The following is a 21092-nucleotide window of genomic DNA, read 5'->3' as shown; positions in this document are numbered from 1 at the left end:
TTGGACACGGATTCGAACCCGGAACCTAATCGGATTGCTATCGAAGCACAGTCAAATGTGACATATCGGAATTTCGCGGCAGTAACTAGATGTTATAACTGAAATGACGAGACGAAAAATTAATTTTTTCCTTCCCAGGACTCCAACCCGGCACCTATCGCTGTTATATTCTAGAGAAAACTAACGTTAAATATGGGTTTGTTGCACCAGCAGTGACATGTGAGCATGTTTGAACTGAAATAATATGACGAAGAGTTCAGCGCTCACTGGGAATAGAGCCCCACACATATCGTTGTTGACTACACACAAAGAGACGTCAGCTACCGAATTTTTCTCCACCAGCTGCTCAGAATAGCATCTTGAACTTACAGTCATCTCGCAAATAGTTCTGTGTCTCACTGGGAGTTAAAAACGTCAGATATCGTTAGTGTGACAGCGAATGAAAATACATTAAAAATCAAAATTATTATCCACCAGCAGACAGGTGTTCTCATGCTAGAGCTTGATAATACATAATTAAATCTTTAGTGCCGGGCCAGGATTCGATCCCATTCACGCATAATATGTGAAGGTGTTGAGGAATCTGCAGTTTTGAACAAACAACAAATTGTAGCCGAGCTGTATTGCCACGAAGGGATCAAATTCCGCGTTAAGGGCGGTCTGAGTTGCATTCCCAGTTCAGAACCAATTTTATCGACATACAGAAGCTCAAATAAAAGATGGAATAAGTGTCCTGTGACCATACATAGCGTTTGTGTCGTCACTTGAAATAAATAACTAGTATAAGAAAGGTTACTGGTGGTAGAGTTTCTACATGTCGCCACTCCAGACTTTATTGTGGTTCAACCTACCGTCTACTTGGTAAAGAAGGAATGTCATCTTTAATGTGAATTTTCTGACCATGCAGCCATTATATCTCCTTCACTTGGTGTAGCCAGGAGAGAATGGAATCTGTCTCTCCCTATCTAAAATAATTGACAGAAGTGGGAATCGAACCCAGACCATAGGTATAACAACCTACCATCCGCCCAACAGACCACGAAATCCTCTTCTCTGCGAGTCATTTTTCTATCGTAACGCAGTTGTGCCACACTGGATGAGAATTCTGACACACAGGCTCCCTGTAGTAATTTGCAGCATGTTCAGTAAATTCATTTACTTGGTTGACCGAATCACCATGAACTAGCTGCCTCGGCTACCCAGTGCATACATTCGACTATTTTGTAATCACAGAAATAAAATCACGTTACTGCCACCTACACACAACTGCCAACATTGTAGGATGCAGAAGTTTAAATAAGAAGTGTTCCTTTTCACTTGAGCTATTCTATTGCGCTATCTGTTACTAGAAAACGTCGTTCAGTCCAAAAGAAAAGCTGTAACTGTTTGTCTCTCAGAAGTCAAGACATGGCCATATGCATAATCTCACAGTGCTGTGGAATCCAAAAGTTCTGAAGGAATAGTTGCTGAGCTCTGGAGCTGTTGTAGTTCCGTGTCAGCTTGTAGCATAGATAAGATGTCGCGAGTTCGAATACATTCAGTGCTACATTTTTTAAAACGCAATTCTGCTCTCTGCTGAAGTTATCAATCTAATGGAACTTTGAACAAATTCCCTTCACTTCTCAACCCAAAGTAGTCGCATGTGGAAAAAGGACTAACTACTGTGACATTTTGTCCTATTCAGGTTTAATAGACAGCAGGCAGCAGATGCATCTCGAAGATGTGCAGGGAGAGCGCATCGTGCCATAATATGTCAGAAAAGTATTTTCTACATTAGCCGTCGTGTGGTAGTGATATTTTATTCTTCTTCAAACTTTGATTGACAGCTTTAACTCAGAACAAATTTTCTACATGCATGTAATCAATAAACTGCATGTGCATTGTCAGACTGTCATAGGTAACATCAGAGAATTCGCATATATCGTTGATGATTAATTTCTCTCTCATGTTTACTATTGTTTTAACAACACTAAAGGAAACCTTACGAAAATTGTGCACTGTATTATAAGAAATGAAATAAAACTAACGATGATAACCTTACGACGAAAGTATCTGTACACAAGCATGCCTCTATCGACACGAATTAGTAAAATACTACTCACTTAGATTTTGATAGGGTCTGTGTTTAATTGGTATGCTGTGTCATACTCAAGAGGTATGCAAATGTGGCATTTCATAAATATAGTTACGTATTCCTAGAAACCCAAAATTCGCTTGTCAGCAGTGGAAAGAGGCGTTACCTGTTGTGCAGCATTGTAAGTTTTTCAACATTGCACTATGAGCTGAAAGCATTTTCTTACGATTTCCGTATTGATGTTTGATCTGACTGCTTGTAGCTCTTTCACAGAAGGGATAAAAACGTTTCAGTCAGTGAGACTGGAACTGCGAACCGTAACAGACGCTGTTTCACATGTCAGCACGTTACCACAGAGCTGGCGAGGGGGTATGGGTCTCAGTTTCCTATTACGACGGCAATAGTAACTAGAACTCGTAAACCGCTATTTAAAGGTCGAGATTAGTTGCGATTTCCACCTGCAACGACTTTCTTGGGCTGAAAACCGTAAATTTTCAATCTTTTGTTACCCTTCAAGCTATAATAACTCAGATTATTCAATGGAAATGACAGGTAAAATCAAGTGAACTTTGAGGCTTAATTCCGTGCACACCAGGAAGTAACTCGTCGATCACAGAGTTGCCAAACATACGTTGCCTTGTTGCCAAATCTCAGTTACAGTACCAGCAGGAAGAAGACGAACCGATGTGATCCTACAGCGGTCTGGGAAGTGACCATAGCTGGTGTCTCCAAGTCGCGGCTGCTACGGCCTGGAATACGTAATGCGTCTGATTCGCTTTCTGTAACTAGGTTTAGGGACTGGAGCGTAGTTACTAATAATACTCAGAACAGACTGCAAACTGAGCATCATAAATCAGTAACTCTCATTGTTGTTTTTATATTTCTTTCGTAAGTGCACTCAAAACTAAGAAAGTCATTCACAGGCGTTTTCCTGCCTCGCCGATAGTCGAGCAGAACATACAAATAAAAATAAAAAAGAATGTGTGTGTGTGTGTGTGTGTGTGTGTGTGTGTGTGAGAGAGAGAGAGAGAGAGAGAGAGAGAGAGAGAGAGAGAAATAAAAAGCAATGAGAGAGTGTGTAAAAAATTGTTGTAAAGAAATTGAATCATGGTATTTAAAGAAATCTTTCATTAAAATGACACGTTCCACATCATTACGAAATGTCGTATTCATGATCTATGGAACAAGAGTTAATCTAATGTAATGTAATCTAATCTAATCACATCATATTGATTATTAGCCATGAAGAGTCATGAACTACCGAAAGTTTTGCCAATACCAGTAACCAAATCTAAACTTGAAAATAAAAGACGACAATTTTTGTAATAAACCGTGACTCCTATCAAGACCCTTTCATCCCTGTTATCTAACCACGAAAGATGTCTGATATACCTCCATTCTGAAGTAACAAAGTGTGCATGCATTTAAAGATGAAGTGCATGATGTGAAGTTCTGTGACGGAGATACGAACCCAACACGTAATCCGATTGTTAACTAAGAAAAATCAAATGTTACGTATCGGTTTTTCTTACGAGCCGCTAGGTGTCTGAATCTAAAATAAGGATACAAACTTTTGTGCCTAAGCGACAATCGAACTGCACACCTACCGCGCATCCACGAATATAGCTTAAGTATCAGTTGCTTACTCATGAACAGTAAGATGTGTGCGTGTTTGACCAGAAATAACGACACCTGTTGCGATTGTTGGCAACACATGAACAGACATTGAAATTGCGCGTTAATTTTCACTAGCAGGTGGGTGTGCACTTGATAAAGCTAGAAATGAAATTATGAATATTTTTGTACTGGATCAGGTTTCAGACCCACATACTTACCTTTGGAAGAGAGCTAGAGAAGATTGCAGTCTTGGGAAAAGGAACGAAATGACTGAACTATACTGTTCCGAGAGATTCAGATCCTCGAAAGAGGAGATACGAATTCGAATCACAGTCCAGCACCAAATTTTTAAACGTCTCTAGTTCAATCAAGTACAAGTAAAATAAGAGCCCTGTCCCTTTAAATGGCTATCGGTTCATCAAATAAAATAAAATTTTATAATGTAAGTAAGTTTACTGGCGACTGTATTTCTGTTTACCATGACTTCCGCTTTGTCATTTCCCAACGAAAACTGGCTCTGCTCAGTTGGTTATGAAGGAACGTGATGTTTAATGCGGATTCTGGATTATAACGTCTTTCTCTTGAGGTTACCAGAGGTAAAATAAATCTGTTTGTGCCTCTTAAAAGTAAATGCCTGAACCCACGCATTGCACCTGTGATAGCTCGTTCCACCAGACCATTGTGGCCACATTACCCAGCCCCAGGAGTGTGCTGTAACGGATGATGTGCTTAGCTTACAAAATTAGTCACGGTGGAAAAAATGCGAGTCTATTAAATGGTCAAGTAGAAGCAAGCTTCTGACGCAGAGATTATGCTATTCTCATGTCAGCAGGATGTAAAGACTCTTCTAGGCATCATAGGCTGGATGTGAAGCCATTTTGATTTTTCACAAATTCAGCAAATTTCTTAGTTCGAGAAAATCCACTGTGAAGTGTGAAGTTGCCGGATAATTCGATTATTACTGTTATTATTAATATCATTTTATTCATACTGCTGCTGTAACACAAGTGCTTGAACATCATTTAGTATCTTTTGGTCACTATAGAAGTAGTTTCCCAAGAACAGGTTCTTTCCCTGTCTACGGAATCCTTTTCATGTTAATATCAAACACCAGCAATTACTCGTAGATTACATTAAAACTAAAGTAATTGACGAAGACGTTACTTGGTAACAAAAACGCACTGCCTTTCTTCATTTACTTTCGCCTAGAAGTGGCTATCGAGTACTGACAAACCAAAAGGCAAGAGATCTTACTGCCTTCCGATATACGTTGCTGTTAGTTCTTCCACATGATTTGGTCGACATGACCTGTTTCAAGTAGTGTATGACAGACAGTGTTTTAGAAAATCTATTGTTTCCCTTTGCAATAAACAGAAGTATTTTCATTCTAAGCTGTCCAAGTACAAAATTTTCGCAATATTAGTGCACATTTAATATTCGCTTCTATAATGTATAAAAGTATTTCACAGTCGCAAAACTCGCATCCGAAACGTTGACCTTACACTTAGTCGCTGACCATAAATTCTAGCTCAGAGTGACACCAGTTTAAATAACCTAATGTAGCGAAGACTGTTTGCCAGTGCTCTTTCTCACCGGAAAATACGCAATTGACTCATTTGGCTCCATAAGTACACTGTAACAGTAATTTCTGTGTGAAATTTGTCAATAAGCTTTCGCCTTCCAACCGGCAAAATACGGAAGAGTACAGCCGGTAAACAAATCACAAATCACGATTTAGTGCCGATAAGACGATTTCTTTAAACATTGTCGAAGCTGAGGGAATTTATTTTCTGCTTAAATCGTCTTAAGCAGCAACGTTCACAGATATCTCAAATAGGAAAAAGCTGAATATCCAGGTACGAAGGTTGTAAAACAAACTTCCCACAGTTTGTGTCAGGTTGATCTTTTCGTCTGATAACACTGCTTACGTATTTTGTCTAAGAGGTATCACAAGTAGTATCCCTGTAGCTGTGGGAATCATTGGTTGAAAACGAGTTTAACACCAATGGGTACAGTGCTGCTATATTTTCAAAATTATTATCAACTTAAGTCTGAGTTCATCCACAAACTGAGGCGTATTTATAATATTGAAGCTAGACTGTGTATCCTTGTCTTTCTTGAGTGGTCACTGGAAGGCGTTTACACACACGTATACAATACTATGAATACTTCGAAAGCTATGGTTAACGTTGCTCTCATAAACTACTTTTTTTTTAAATTCTTCTGGGTCTTAAGCGAGCAATATGTGTTGTAGATACAGTCTCAGACCAAAAAATTGACCGCCGAGTCGTTCACGTAAGGTGGACAATACAGTCATGCTCCTCTCAGAATTCTATGTCTGGCAATATGCTCGATCTAGCAACATGTAGACTGCGGCACTTCCCAGAGGAAGTCTTGACTCCAGTCTTAGTACATTACTCTAGACTACGACCGTAGTCTTGAGGTTAAACGCGAGACCAGCTAATATGATATTGTAGATTCGCTTGAATTACACTCATAGCTTCAGCACCGAGAGGAAAGGGGCGATAAAAATTCTGTCGATATGTGCTTTCGGTCGCCAGACGTCATATTAGCTGGTCTCGCGTTTTACCTCAAGACTACGGTCGTGTTCCATCAGCGGTACGAATAAAATGATAGTAATAATAACAGTAATAATCGAATTATCCGGCAACTTCACACTTCACAGTGGATTTTCTCGAACTAAGAAATTTGCTGAATTTGTGAAAAATCAAAATGGCTTCACATCCAGCCTATGATGCCTAGAAGAGTCTTTACATCCTGCTGACATGAGAATAGCATAATCTCTGCGTCAGAAGCTTGCTTCTACTTGACCATTTAATAGACTCGCATTTTTTCCACCGTGACTAATTTTGTAAGCTAAGCACATCATCCGTTACAGCACACTCCTGGGGCTGGGTAATGTGGCCACAATGGTCTGGTGGAACGAGCTATCACAGGTGCAATGCGTGGGTTCAGGCATTTACTTTTAAGAGGCACAAACAGATTTATTTTACCTCTGGTAACCTCAAGAGAAAGACGTTATAATCCAGAATCCGCATTAAACATCACGTTCCTTCATAACCAACTGAGCAGAGCCAGTTTTCGTTGGGAAATGACAAAGCGGAAGTCATGGTAAACAGAAATACAGTCGCCAGTAAACTTACTTACATTATAAAATTTTATTTTATTTGATGAACCGATAGCCATTTAAAGGGACAGGGCTCTTATTTTACTTGTACTTGATTGAACTAGAGACGTTTAAAAATTTGGTGCTGGACTGTGATTCGAATTCGTATCTCCTCTTTCGAGGATCTGAATCTCTCGGAACAGTATAGTTCAGTCATTTCGTTCCTTTTCCCAAGACTGCAATCTTCTCTAGCTCTCTTCCAAAGGTAAGTATGTGGGTCTGAAACCTGATCCAGTACAAAAATATTCATAATTTCATTTCTAGCTTTATCAAGTGCACACCCACCTGCTAGTGAAAATTAACGCGCAATTTCAATGTCTGTTCATGTGTTGCCAACAATCGCAACAGGTGTCGTTATTTCTGGTCAAACACGCACACATCTTACTGTTCATGAGTAAGCAACTGATACTTAAGCTATATTCGTGGATGCGCGGTAGGTGTGCAGTTCGATTGTCGCTTAGGCACAAAAGTTTGTATCCTTATTTTAGATTCAGACACCTAGCGGCTCGTAAGAAAAACCGATACGTAACATTTGATTTTTCTTAGTTAACAATCGGATTACGTGTTGGGTTCGTATCTCCGTCACAGAACTTCACATCATGCACTTCATCTTTAAATGCATGCACACTTTGTTACTTCAGAATGGAGGTATATCAGACATCTTTCGTGGTTAGATAACAGGGATGAAAGGGTCTTGATAGGAGTCACGGTTTATTACAAAAATTGTCGTCTTTTATTTTCAAGTTTAGATTTGGTTACTGGTATTGGCAAAACTTTCGGTAGTTCATGACTCTTCATGGCTAATAATCAATATGATGTGATTAGATTAGATTACATTACATTAGATTAACTCTTGTTCCATAGATCATGAATACGACATTTCGTAATGATGTGGAACGTGTCATTTTAATGAAAGATTTCTTTAAATACCATGATTCAATTTCTTTACAACAATTTTTTACACACTCTCTCATTGCTTTTTATTTCTCTCTCTCTCTCTCTCTCTCTCTCTCTCTCTCTCTCTCTCTCTCTCACACACACACACACACACACACACACACATTCTTTTTTATTTTTATTTGTATGTTCTGCTCGATTATCGGCGAGGCAGGAAAACGCCTGTGAATGACTTTCTTAGTTTTGAGTGCACTTACGAAAGAAATATAAAAACAACAATGAGAGTTACTGATTTATGATGCTCAGTTTGCAGTCAGTTCTGAGTATTATTAGTAACTACGCTCCAGTCCCTAAACCTAGTTACAGAAAGCGAATCAGACGCATTACGTATTCCAGGCCGTAGCAGCCGCGACTTGGAGACACCAGCTATGGTCACTTCCCAGACCGCTGTAGGATCACATCGGTTCGTCTTCTTCCTGCTGGTACTGTAACTGAGATTTGGCAACAAGGCAACGTATGTTTGGCAACTCTGTGATCGACGAGTTACTTCCTGGTGTGCACGGAATTAAGCCTCAAAGTTCACTTGATTTTACCTGTCATTTCCATTGAATAATCTGAGTTATTATAGCTTGAAGGGTAACAAAAGATTGAAAATTTACGGTTTTCAGCCCAAGAAAGTCGTTGCAGGTGGAAATCGCAACTAATCTCGACCTTTAAATAGCGGTTTACGAGTTCTAGTTACTATTGCCGTCGTAATAGGAAACTGAGACCCATACCCCCTCGCCAGCTCTGTGGTAACGTGCTGACATGTGAAACAGCGTCTGTTACGGTTCGCAGTTCCAGTCTCACTGACTGAAACGTTTTTATCCCTTCTGTGAAAGAGCTACAAGCAGTCAGATCAAACATCAATACGGAAATCGTAAGAAAATGCTTTCAGCTCATAGTGCAATGTTGAAAAACTTACAATGCTGCACAACAGGTAACGCCTCTTTCCACTGCTGACAAGCGAATTTTGGGTTTCTAAGAATACGTAACTATATTTATGAAATGCCACATTTGCATACCTCTTGAGTATGACACAGCATACCAATTAAACACAGACCCTATCAAAATCTAAGTGAGTAGTATTTTACTAATTCGTGTCGATAGAGGCATGCTTGTGTACAGATACTTTCGTCGTAAGGTTATCATCGTTAGTTTTATTTCATTTCTTATAATACAGTGCACAATTTTCGTAAGGTTTCCTTTAGTGTTGTTAAAACAATAGTAAACATGAGAGAGAAATTAATCATCAACGATATATGCGAATTCTCTGATGTTACCTATGACAGTCTGACAATGCACATGCAGTTTATTGATTACATGCATGTAGAAAATTTGTTCTGAGTTAAAGCTGTCAATCAAAGTTTGAAGAAGAATAAAATATCACTACCACACGACGGCTAATGTAGAAAATACTTTTCTGACATATTATGGCACGATGCGCTCTCCCTGCACATCTTCGAGATGCATCTGCTGCCTGCTGTCTATTAAACCTGAATAGGACAAAATGTCACAGTAGTTAGTCCTTTTTCCACATGCGACTACTTTGGGTTGAGAAGTGAAGGGAATTTGTTCAAAGTTCCATTAGATTGATAACTTCAGCAGAGAGCAGAATTGCGTTTTAAAAAATGTAGCACTGAATGTATTCGAACTCGCGACATCTTATCTATGCTACAAGCTGACACGGAACTACAACAGCTCCAGAGCTCAGCAACTATTCCTTCAGAACTTTTGGATTCCACAGCACTGTGAGATTATGCATATGGCCATGTCTTGACTTCTGAGAGACAAACAGTTACAGCTTTTCTTTTGGACTGAACGACGTTTTCTAGTAACAGATAGCGCAATAGAATAGCTCAAGTGAAAAGGAACACTTCTTATTTAAACTTCTGCATCCTACAATGTTGGCAGTTGTGTGTAGGTGGCAGTAACGTGATTTTATTTCTGTGATTACAAAATAGTCGAATGTATGCACTGGGTAGCCGAGGCAGCTAGTTCATGGTGATTCGGTCAACCAAGTAAATGAATTTACTGAACATGCTGCAAATTACTACAGGGAGCCTGTGTGTCAGAATTCTCATCCAGTGTGGCACAACTGCGTTACGATAGAAAAATGACTCGCAGAGAAGAGGATTTCGTGGTCTGTTGGGCGGATGGTAGGTTGTTATACCTATGGTCTGGGTTCGATTCCCACTTCTGTCAATTATTTTAGATAGGGAGAGACAGATTCCATTCTCTCCTGGCTACACCAAGTGAAGGAGATATAATGGCTGCATGGTCAGAAAATTCACATTAAAGATGACATTCCTTCTTTACCAAGTAGACGGTAGGTTGAACCACAATAAAGTCTGGAGTGGCGACATGTAGAAACTCTACCACCAGTAACCTTTCTTATACTAGTTATTTATTTCAAGTGACGACACAAACGCTATGTATGGTCACAGGACACTTATTCCATCTTTTATTTGAGCTTCTGTATGTCGATAAAATTGGTTCTGAACTGGGAATGCAACTCAGACCGCCCTTAACGCGGAATTTGATCCCTTCGTGGCAATACAGCTCGGCTACAATTTGTTGTTTGTTCAAAACTGCAGATTCCTCAACACCTTCACATATTATGCGTGAATGGGATCGAATCCTGGCCCGGCACTAAAGATTTAATTATGTATTATCAAGCTCTAGCATGAGAACACCTGTCTGCTGGTGGATAATAATTTTGATTTTTAATGTATTTTCATTCGCTGTCACACTAACGATATCTGACGTTTTTAACTCCCAGTGAGACACAGAACTATTTGCGAGATGACTGTAAGTTCAAGATGCTATTCTGAGCAGCTGGTGGAGAAAAATTCGGTAGCTGACGTCTCTTTGTGTGTAGTCAACAACGATATGTGTGGGGCTCTATTCCCAGTGAGCGCTGAACTCTTCGTCATATTATTTCAGTTCAAACATGCTCACATGTCACTGCTGGTGCAACAAACCCATATTTAACGTTAGTTTTCTCTAGAATATAACAGCGATAGGTGCCGGGTTGGAGTCCTGGGAAGGAAAAAATTAATTTTTCGTCTCGTCATTTCAGTTATAACATCTAGTTACTGCCGCGAAATTCCGATATGTCACATTTGACTGTGCTTCGATAGCAATCCGATTAGGTTCCGGGTTCGAATCCGTGTCCAACACACAGCTTTACCTCACGGCATTTCAAGTAAGTTACTTGTGAAGAAGCAATATTTAACATCTCTCGTAGTTCGTTAACAGGGACAATAGATGCTGGGTAGGAATTCGCGTCTGTTAAAAATGTTTGCGTTATGCAATTTAAAGTTGATATTTGCTAACTGATACTGTCTAAAATCGAGGTATATCACTCTCTGTATGCCTAATCAGGAATGACTGTTAGTTTCCGTCAGTCACGAAATCTTTGCTTAGTCTGCATGAGCTGGGTTTGAATCCATATGCAGAACATGACGGTTCGTCGTGTCATTTAATGTTCATACATATTCTCAACTAGCTGCTCGTGAATAACTTAAATTTTTAATGTCATTTTGTGTTAAATGGTTCAAATGGCTCTGAGCACCATGGGACTTAACTTCTAAGGTCATCAGTCCCCTAGAACTTAGAACTACTTAAACCTAACTAACCTAAGGACATCACACACATCCATGCCCGAGACAGGATTCGAACCTGCGACCGTAGCGGTCACGCGGTTCCAGACTGAAGCGCCTAGAACCGCACGGCCACATCGGCCGGCCCCCACCATCTGGTATCAATGCATTACCTTATAATCCATTATATATAATCATTTTCATAGTACACTTGATATTATAGATGAGTAGGACACAAGACAGGACATAGATAATGTCCGTTTGACGTCAACAGTGTGTAACATTTTACTTGTTTGAATAGGACAATGTTCCTCTCCAATAATTTTTAGATTAGTTACAATAAGCTTACGCTGCAAGAGAATTCGCTTGTATTTTTCAATATGTGGTCTGTTGTCGGTTTGAAGGCCTTCCATAACATCGGCAACGTAGTGCAACTCCACCGAGAGCTGTCTGGAGTAGGGTGGGGTTAGCTATGTGAAAGTTGCGAGCTGTCGAAGACGATCTTCATATTCCTAATGCGATTAGGACATCGTATGCTCTTGACGACGTTTAGCACCTGTGCGGTCAGTCACCCAATTTCAGAATTCATTTTGAGTAATCCTGCTAAATTCCCAAAATACTGTCTTTTTATATTGATGAGTAATATGGATAGTCGTCACGTTCATGTGCCGTCTACAACGCAAATTTAATGTTACTATCCTAGGAACTAACCTGCAATACGTTTTGTATTTCATAATCGGAACCATCTGCATTAACCGTCATCAGAGCAATGTCAGGGAACAGAGTGCAGCAGTGCCTACTTGAGGACCTGCTTGAGTCGTGTTCTAAGGAAAGGGTAGTTGCTGGTTCACATTATATTACACTAGCGAGAAGTACCGACTTTTCCTTTTCTCTGCAAACATCCAGAACTAAATTCAGTAACTAAATGCTAAGAATATATTTTCATTGTGCCAACTCGAAGATCAATAGATATGGATATAGATATAGATTTTTATATTTAAAGCCATTCTCTTTCTGCGTTGGAATAAACATCATTCATTATTTGCTTGTTCTTGTTACGATTGTTATTGTCATTCTCTCACTCGCAAGAGTCTTATGCTGATGCTGTATGAATAAATTATGCCATTGGATACAAAGCGGTTTAGTTTTGAGACCTAACCCACGAGGGGGGAAGGCACAGTGGTCTGCTTCAGGAATTCCAAGCAATAAAACACAAAAAACAACCCAGGAAGGGTTCGAACAGCTACTTTCACGCAGAGACATGCATTTGGAATCTGTTCATCGTTACGGGGTCAAACAAGAGGGTAACATTACTGAAACAATGATCGGGCTACTTAGTATATAATAGAGCATACAGATTTCAAGGAGGAAACGTATGAAGACGCAGACTTCCTCGTTATCAATATGTGCGGCATATCTTTCGTGTTAACGAAAGTAAATTCCCGCTTTACCTCTTCTTACGTGTCAAATGAAATGAATGCCATGAGGAATAGAATATTTGTTGACTGCGTCTCTTCTTGCTTCCATCCTTACCAACATATTTCTTCATTCTCGTGGTAATCATGACAATCTATGTGCATGCTGCAAACGATTGCAAGTGGACAAATTAGACATCGAGGTGCAAAGCGTTGGTATCTTACATTATATTCAATTCGAATAAGATTCCGGTGTATTTTTACTTCGTTTGTATTTTTAGATGATTATGAACGTTACGGAAATTTATCTCACATGCTTTATGTTGAATGAGAAACATTGAATGATCCGTTTTGCTTTCCCTACGTTGAAATGATATAATGTCGGCGTCAACAGCCTTCTTCCACGCCGGAAGCTGAAACTTGTATCATTCTGGATTAATGATAATTGAATGTCTCATATGTATACATAGCCCACAAGGCGACGTCAGAAACCACCAGGGGAGAACGCCGCATAAAAACCAAACGTGCGCGCGCGTCTCCACTCTGAAGAACCGTATCGGAGAATCACGGCAAGCATTTCGCTGAAGAGCTGCCTCGTCAGAGAGCCGAGAAATGGCAGCGTCGTAGCAAGTATTTGTCAACACTCTGATAGTGCATTTACTTCCGGGTGTAGGTCGGCGTTACCTCGCTAAATTCACTTAACATTCGTTTTCCACATCTAAGACTCGTACGATATAATCCACTGCAAGATGACACAATTAGAAAGTATATTTAATTTCTGGACTCCAAGAACGGCGTTCTTCACATAAGTAACACCTGTTTGTGTGTGCATTCGGGAGGACGATGGTGCAATCCCGCGCCCGGCCATCCTGATTTAGGTTTTCAATGATTTCCCTAAATCGCTTCAGGCAAATGCCGGGATGGTTCCTTAGGAAGGGCACGGCCGATTTCCTTCCCCATCCTTCCCTAATCCGAGCTTGTGCTCCGTCTCTAATGACATCGTTGTCGACGGGACGTTAAAACAGTAATCTCCACCTCCTCTGTTTCTGTGTTTAAGGTTGCGTTTTGAGGCTCAGGCAACATCGCAGTGACTATAGTCCGCCCCTGGCCGCCAGTGTGTCGTTAGCTCAGAGGTTCCCTTGTGCGTTGCAGTGCTTGTACTATAAGTTCGAATCACGGTAGAAGCCGCTGACTAAAACCTTTTATTTTCCATTTTAATTAATGGAGTTGCAAACTGCTAGTAAAAATTTCTTATGCGAAATCTGAAGAATACCTTTAAACATCAATCTTCGTCCGATGTCGACTTAGTAAATTAAGTTAATATCATGGATTTCTGCTTTGCAAATTCCAAGGTGCTTCACTGTAAAATAGGTCCTGAAAAGATTCAAACCGACTGTCAACGATATAAATTTGAGCTTTGTTCGTCATATAGGTCTAACATGTCAGAAGGTTGTTTATGAAGTGCACATGTTCATTAATATAGTTCACATCTTCTAAATTTTTGCAATAGCGTTTAACTGTAGACGTTTTCTAACACCGGCGTTAGCAATTCCTTTCCGTTCTCTGAAACCTTCAAAACGACAAATTTTTCTGGTTTAAATCTGATGACCTTAACTATCACTTCCGATCAACAATAAATACTTCATGAACCCATACATGGAACTCCAAATGTGCAGTGTGCCTGCACTGCTACAGAGCATGCATTGCAGGGTATTCACACAGTTTATCGCATAGACTTACCATAAGGAATGAAACAAGAACTGTAATACACTTTACACCACAGACGCTCACTCTGGCTTGACGAAAACATCCAACCATTGACCAAAAGTTGCACAAATAATTAAGTTTGAAAGGAAAAGAAACGAGGTATGAAGCATTTATAAATTCATCGAATGTAGTGAGGTGGTTTAATTTCGTCCCAGTCTATAAAATTAATTTCGGGCCATACTCAGCTCTTGCCGATTACCCGCCTACTAATCAGGGCGTCTGTCTCCGTTGCTTTTGAGCGTGAATGGAAATTGTAGAAATTTTCTGTGGAGCAACATTTAATAATAAAGCGTTTTAAATCATCAAAAGCGATGAGCGGTAGCAGGCGCTTTCGATAAAGAACGGGGGAGTGCAGCGCCGCTGCTGTCGCCACGGCCGCTGCCAGTAGCCAGCAAATGGATCCCGGAGCTTTGCCGCATACGGCGTCCAGAGGAGGACAGTCTGCAGGAAATCTGCCGCAAAATCGTTACTAGATAAAATTTTGATATCGGTGTGTCACAAAGCGAAATAGATTGAATCTGCGCTACCATTACATTCACGTCTTCAGCATTCAGACAGAAGAGGCTATAAAAATATTTTATGCCAGCTGCTCTCGATCCACTGACATTATGAACAGAAACAACGCACGCTACCGCTAGACCACAGGCGTAATCAGCCTAGAGTCTCTCTATCTTGGGACAAGTTTTCCTCCAGGAAGTGCCGCAGTCTACAGTGTTGCCAGATTGTGCAGATAACCGGACTTAGAGAATTAGCGAGTTGGCCAGTTTCTTTGTCCCATGTCGCGATCGGCGCGGACTTAGCCTCTGAAGCGGCCGGCCGCCGGTCAAGTTTTATGTCAAAGAGTGTACATAGCGATAACATATTTGACAAAACGGAGAATTTACACAAGGGCTACTTCTAAAAGTATTCGTCCACTCATGTTGTTGTTGTTGTGGTCTTCAGTCCTGAGACTGGTTTGATGCAGCTCTCCATGCTAATCTATCCTGTGCAAGCTTTTTCATCTCCCAGTACCTACTGCAGCCTACATCCTTCTGAATCTGCTTGGTGTATTCATCTCTTGGTGTCCCTCTACGATTTTTACCCTCAACGCTGCCCTCCAATACTAAATTGATGATCCCTCGATGTCTCAGAACATGTCCTAGCAACCGATCCCTTCTTCTAGTCAAGTTGTGCCACAAGCTCCTCTTCTCCCCAATTCTATTCAATACCTCATCATTAGTTATGTGATCTACCCATCTAATCTTCAACGTTCTTCAGTAGCACCCCATTTCGAAAGCTTCTATTCTTTTCTTGTGTAAACTACTTATCGTCCACGTTACACTTCCATACATGGCTACACTCCATACAAATACTTCCAGAAACGACTTCCAGTCATTTAAATCTATACTCGATGTTAACATATTTTGCTTCTTCAGAAACACTTTCCTTGCCATTGCCAGTCTACATTTTATATCCTCTCTACTTCGACCATCATCAGTTATTTTGCTCCCCAAATAGCAACTCATTTACTACTTTAAGTGTCTCATTTCCTAATCTGATGCCCTCATCATCACCCGACTTAATTCGACTACATTCCATTGTCCTCGTTTTGCTTTTGTTGATGTTCATCTTATATCCTCCTTTCAAGACACTGTCAATTCCATTCAACTGTTCTTCCAAGTCCTTCGCTGTCTCTGACAGAATTACAATGTCATCGGCGAACCTCAATTTTTTTTTCTTCTCCATGGATTTTAATACCTTCTCCGAACTTTTCTTTTGTTTCCTTTGCTGCTTGCTCAATGTACAGAATGAATAACATCGGGGATAGGCTAGAACCCTCCCTCACTACCTGCCCAACCACTGCTTCCCTTTCATACCCGCGACACCTATAACTGCTTTCTGTACAAACTGTAAATAGCCTTTCGCTCCCTGTATTTTACCCCTGCCACCTTCAGAATTGGAAAGAGAGTATTCCAGTCGACATTGTCAAAAGCTTTCTCTAAGTTTATAAATGCTAGAAACGTAGGTTTGCCTTTCCTTAATCTTTCTTCTAAGATAAGTCGTAGGGTCAGTATTGCCTCACGTGTTCTAACATTTCTACGGAATCCAAATTGATCTTCCCCGAGGTCGGCTTCTATCAATTTTTCCATTCGTCTGTAAAGAATTCGCGTTAGTATTTTGCCGTCCACTCATATTTTCTTTAAATTTACCATGTGAAAATATGATTTCAGTAACATAAATTAATATATAGTGGGTTTTACTGCTTGTAGTCGTAGATAGCCGTCACAAAGGCTAGAATTTTGTCCCGTTCGTCTTGAAGTGCTTCTTTTAGGTCTCTCTGATTAGAAATGTGTCTCCTCCTGATGCTGTCTACCAGTACTTTTGAAAGGTGTTCAATAGGATAAATGATTGGGCTCTAAGAAGGGGTGCTAAGTTGTTTTGGACTATTGTACAGGAGCCACAGCCTTGTAGTGAGAGCTGTATGCTCAGGGTCGTTATCTTGTTGAAAAATGTAATTTCCTCGCTGACAAAATTTTTCGGCGCTAGGATTCAGATTGTCCTTTAAAATGGTGATATACATATGGTGATCCATTGTATCTTCTATGAAATTTAATTTTCCAGCACCTGCAGCACTCATACAGCCTCACACCATCAGGGAGCCACCATTGTGTTTTACCATTGGCACAAGATTGCGTGGCAACATCTTTGCATTCTTCTTACACTGCACCATTCGCCTGCCATCCGACCCGAATACGTTATATTTACTCTCATCAGAAAATATTACTCTAGTCCAGAGGTCTTCCTTTTTGAATCTATGTTCCATCGCAAAATGAAGATGTTTCTTTCGATTCTGCTCACTGACCCAAAATTTCTAGCGCCCTACCCGGCCGTGATACCCATACGTTTTGCGGGTATTTCTAATTGTGTTGGCACATACCTTCTTTCCCCTAGACTCTTAACTCCCCAGCCAACTTAGGAACACTGATTTTGGGTTTCTTCGTCATTTCCGTCATGATAAATCTGGTACCGCGCGCCGCGGAATTTGAATCCGCGCCAGACGTCATGGACGTGGATGACCCATAGAGGTTTCTACACGATCACGCCGCAAGCTGTGGCGGCGCTCGCCTCCTGGCCCGCTTTTAGTGTGAGGGCGCCACAGTGAAACACGTGGTCCCAGCGGCCAATAGCGGCGCCCTCGAGAGCGCACTTAAGCGTCGGCCACTCGCTCAGCCAGTTCCTCTTCAAACTCAAGACCTATGCTCTCCCCATCAATTTCGTACGTCTCGCTGCTTCCTTCCTCTCCCATCGTCCCTCCTGTGTGACTATCCACAATTCCAACTCTCGTACTTTCTACCCCTCTGCCGGCGTGCCCCAAGGTTCTGTCCTTTCCCCTCTCCTCTATCTCCTGTACACTGCTGATATGCCCAAAACTCCCCCTCCTGTTCATCTTCTCCAGTTCGCTGATGACACCGCCTTCCTAGCCCTTTATCCTACCATTCAATGGTCCAAACGTACCCTCCAAACCAACCTTGACCAATTCACCGCTTGGTGCAACCAGTGGCTCCTCCGTGTTAATCCCTCCAAAACCCAGGCGACCTGCATAGACCGCACCACCCGCTCCTTCCGCCTCCATGATTTCTACTTCACCATTTATGGCCGTCCTATCCACCTCACTCCTACCCTCAAAAACCTTGGCCTCACACTCGACCGCCAGCTCACCTGGGCTCCCCATCTCCTTACCATCCAACACAAAGCTCACACCTGCCTCCGCCTCCTGAAACTCCTGTCCGGATGGATGAGGGGTCTGCATCCTTCCACCATCCTGCACACCTACAAATCCTTGATCTGCCCCATCCTTTGTTATGCCAGCATCGCTTGGATTTCCGCCCCTCCCCGGTTCTATAAAGCCCTCCAATTCCGCGAACGCCATGCACTCCGCCTCGCCTTGCGCATCCGCCTTCCGTCCCCCACAGGCATCCTCTACGACCTCATCCCCTTCCCCCACCTTCTCTTTTTCCTTGAACACTTATCTTTTTCCTCTCCACACCCAACCAGTTGCCGTGCCTTTACTGCTGTGTCCCACCCTCTCTCCATCTCCACACCCTCCATCTCCTTTCCCAACACAACTTCCACCATCTACCCCTCCCGGATAATGAGCTTCGCCCTGACATCTACCCTTCCTACCAACTCTAACCCAATCTTCCTGTCTCCTCCTCAGGGCTCCCTCTCCTCCCCCTCCCTCCTCCTGAGCGGCTTCCCCCTCCTACTCCCCCTCCATCTCTTGTGCCTCCTTTCAGTGTCTCTGCGCTCTCTCCTGCCCTGTCTTCCCTCTTCCTCTCCCACCCCACGTCTCCTGCCTCTTCGTGAACCCACCGATGCCCCTCCTCTCTTCATCCTGCCGTTTCCCCAGCTGCCCCATGCTCTCCCCTCCTTTTCCATTCTCTCTGACCTTTCCCTCGGCAGGTCCCACCTGGCAGTTTTATTCTTCGTCATGTGTGCTCCAAGTGGGTTTTAAGTGTGTTGTTTCGAAGTGTTTTTAATACTGTGGCCGACTTTTAACCTGTGCATGCGTATTCAGTGTCTTCTCTGTGTTTTAAGAATCGCCAACTATGTTTTTTAACTTTCTGGTGACTTTTTTAACTGTCCCCCATGAACACCTCCATGTCAGTGTAATTTTGCCTCCATTTTCTCCCCTTACTCTGTTTCATGTTCCCCTTTTTTATCTCCTAATGTATGTATCATTTTATTCTTGTTTTAGTTGTCATGTCACTCGGCTGAAGAGCGGCGGATTGTGCTGCTGACAGCCCTCCCCTGCCCATATGGGGCAGGGGAATGAAATCACAATAAAGAAAATAAAAAAATGCTCAGCCAGTCAGTCTAATCTCGCTTACGTCGGTTTACGCCTCACTTGCGCTGGACTGCTTTTTTCCTGGTTCCTGCACGAGTTTGTTTCCTTGTGACTCTGTTGTTCGGTCTTGTCGTATTCGTTCCGTCCTGCGTTGGTCGTGTCCGTCGTCTTCCGCTGTGTTCTTGTTCGCGGGACTCTCCGCGGGTCCCGCCGCGCCTTCCTTCTGTGCTACCCCGCGGCCGTAATGGTCGCAGTTATAACAATAAATCGCACGTCTGCATCAGAGCGTCTGGTACTTGGTTGGTTTCTTAATGATTTTGTTGCGCAAAATCGATCTATTATCAACTGAACCGTCGATGTAGGTCTGCCGACTTCTTTACCTGTCTCATTATGTAAGTGCAGAATAAGTTCCCTTTCGATCAGCGTCGTCCCACTACCCTTACAGCCAATGGCGCTAATTGCACTATATCGACGCCGTTCTGTACTACAATAGGCGATGAAGTGGGGCCGCGCGCGGTTGACTCTTGTGTATGCAGCAGGTCAGCGTTACAGTTTAATCACTGCGCCCAGAATTTAGGCAATTTCATATGGTGGACGAATACTTTATGAACTAGCTCTTGTATTACATTTTCTATTTTGTTAACCTTGCTGTTGATTTGGATGTATTTCTTTCCTTGCTTTTCAACATAAATGACTTACCGACGTCCTTCTTACATGACTGCCTCTTTAGATTTTGTATAGATTACTTTACTTGTTGTTGTTGTTGTTTTGTGGGAAGAGACCAAACTGCAAGGTCATCGGCCTCGTCGGATCAGGGAAGGACGGAGGAGGAAGTCGGCCGTGCCCTTTCAAAGGAACCATCCCGGCATTTGCCTGGAGCGATTATGGAAATCACGGAAAACCTAAATCAGGATGGCCGGAAGCGGGATATTTTTCTTGTTGCACAGACTTTGTTTTCTTAAAGACATGCAGCTAGACAAATACTTTTTCGACTCACTGTATGTATGCTTGTGCGAGATTAGTATGCTGAAAAACATCCTGCCGCATTAGGACTGGAGCAGGACTCGACCCCATAATCTTACGTTTCGCAAGCGCTCGTCGTACCTACTCAGCTACACAAGATCGACTCACGTGCTGCCCATACAGCCCCACCATTACCTCTCCCCTCGACGGAAGGTCTCCTGGGATGTCGTCCTTAGACAAGGAAGAGTGGAAGAAAGCATATTACGGAGAAATGCCTTATCGACAGCCTATAGTTTGTTTCCACAAGTAATATTCCGTTCTGTAGCGGAGAATGTGCCGGGATTTTAATCTACTATGAAGTCCAAAGATGAGAACTGTCTGCGCCGACGCTGTTCTGTTGGAACATCGTATCAATTTGGTAATGTAGCAAAGGCAGTGGAATCGACTGAATAGTGCACCCTGGGCCACAGCAACGGCGTACGGTAACTAATGACCTTGAATTTCCACAATATGATGCCCAGTACCGGTCACGTGGTTTAATACACTTGGCTGTCCGCTTTTATTCTACCTCGATGCCGTACTCGCATATGACATAGATAATCCAATAACTAAAACAGTTGCTTAACATTCACATCTCCATCCAGTAGCATGTACGAAGTCAGACCTACTAGTCCAGTAGCCGGCCGTGGTGGCCGTGCGG

This window comes from Schistocerca cancellata, chromosome 2 (genome assembly GCF_023864275.1).
Source record: "Schistocerca cancellata isolate TAMUIC-IGC-003103 chromosome 2, iqSchCanc2.1, whole genome shotgun sequence".
In the NCBI taxonomy this organism is placed as follows: Eukaryota; Metazoa; Arthropoda; class Insecta; order Orthoptera; family Acrididae; genus Schistocerca; species Schistocerca cancellata.
Note: the sequence above shows the minus strand (reverse complement) of the source record.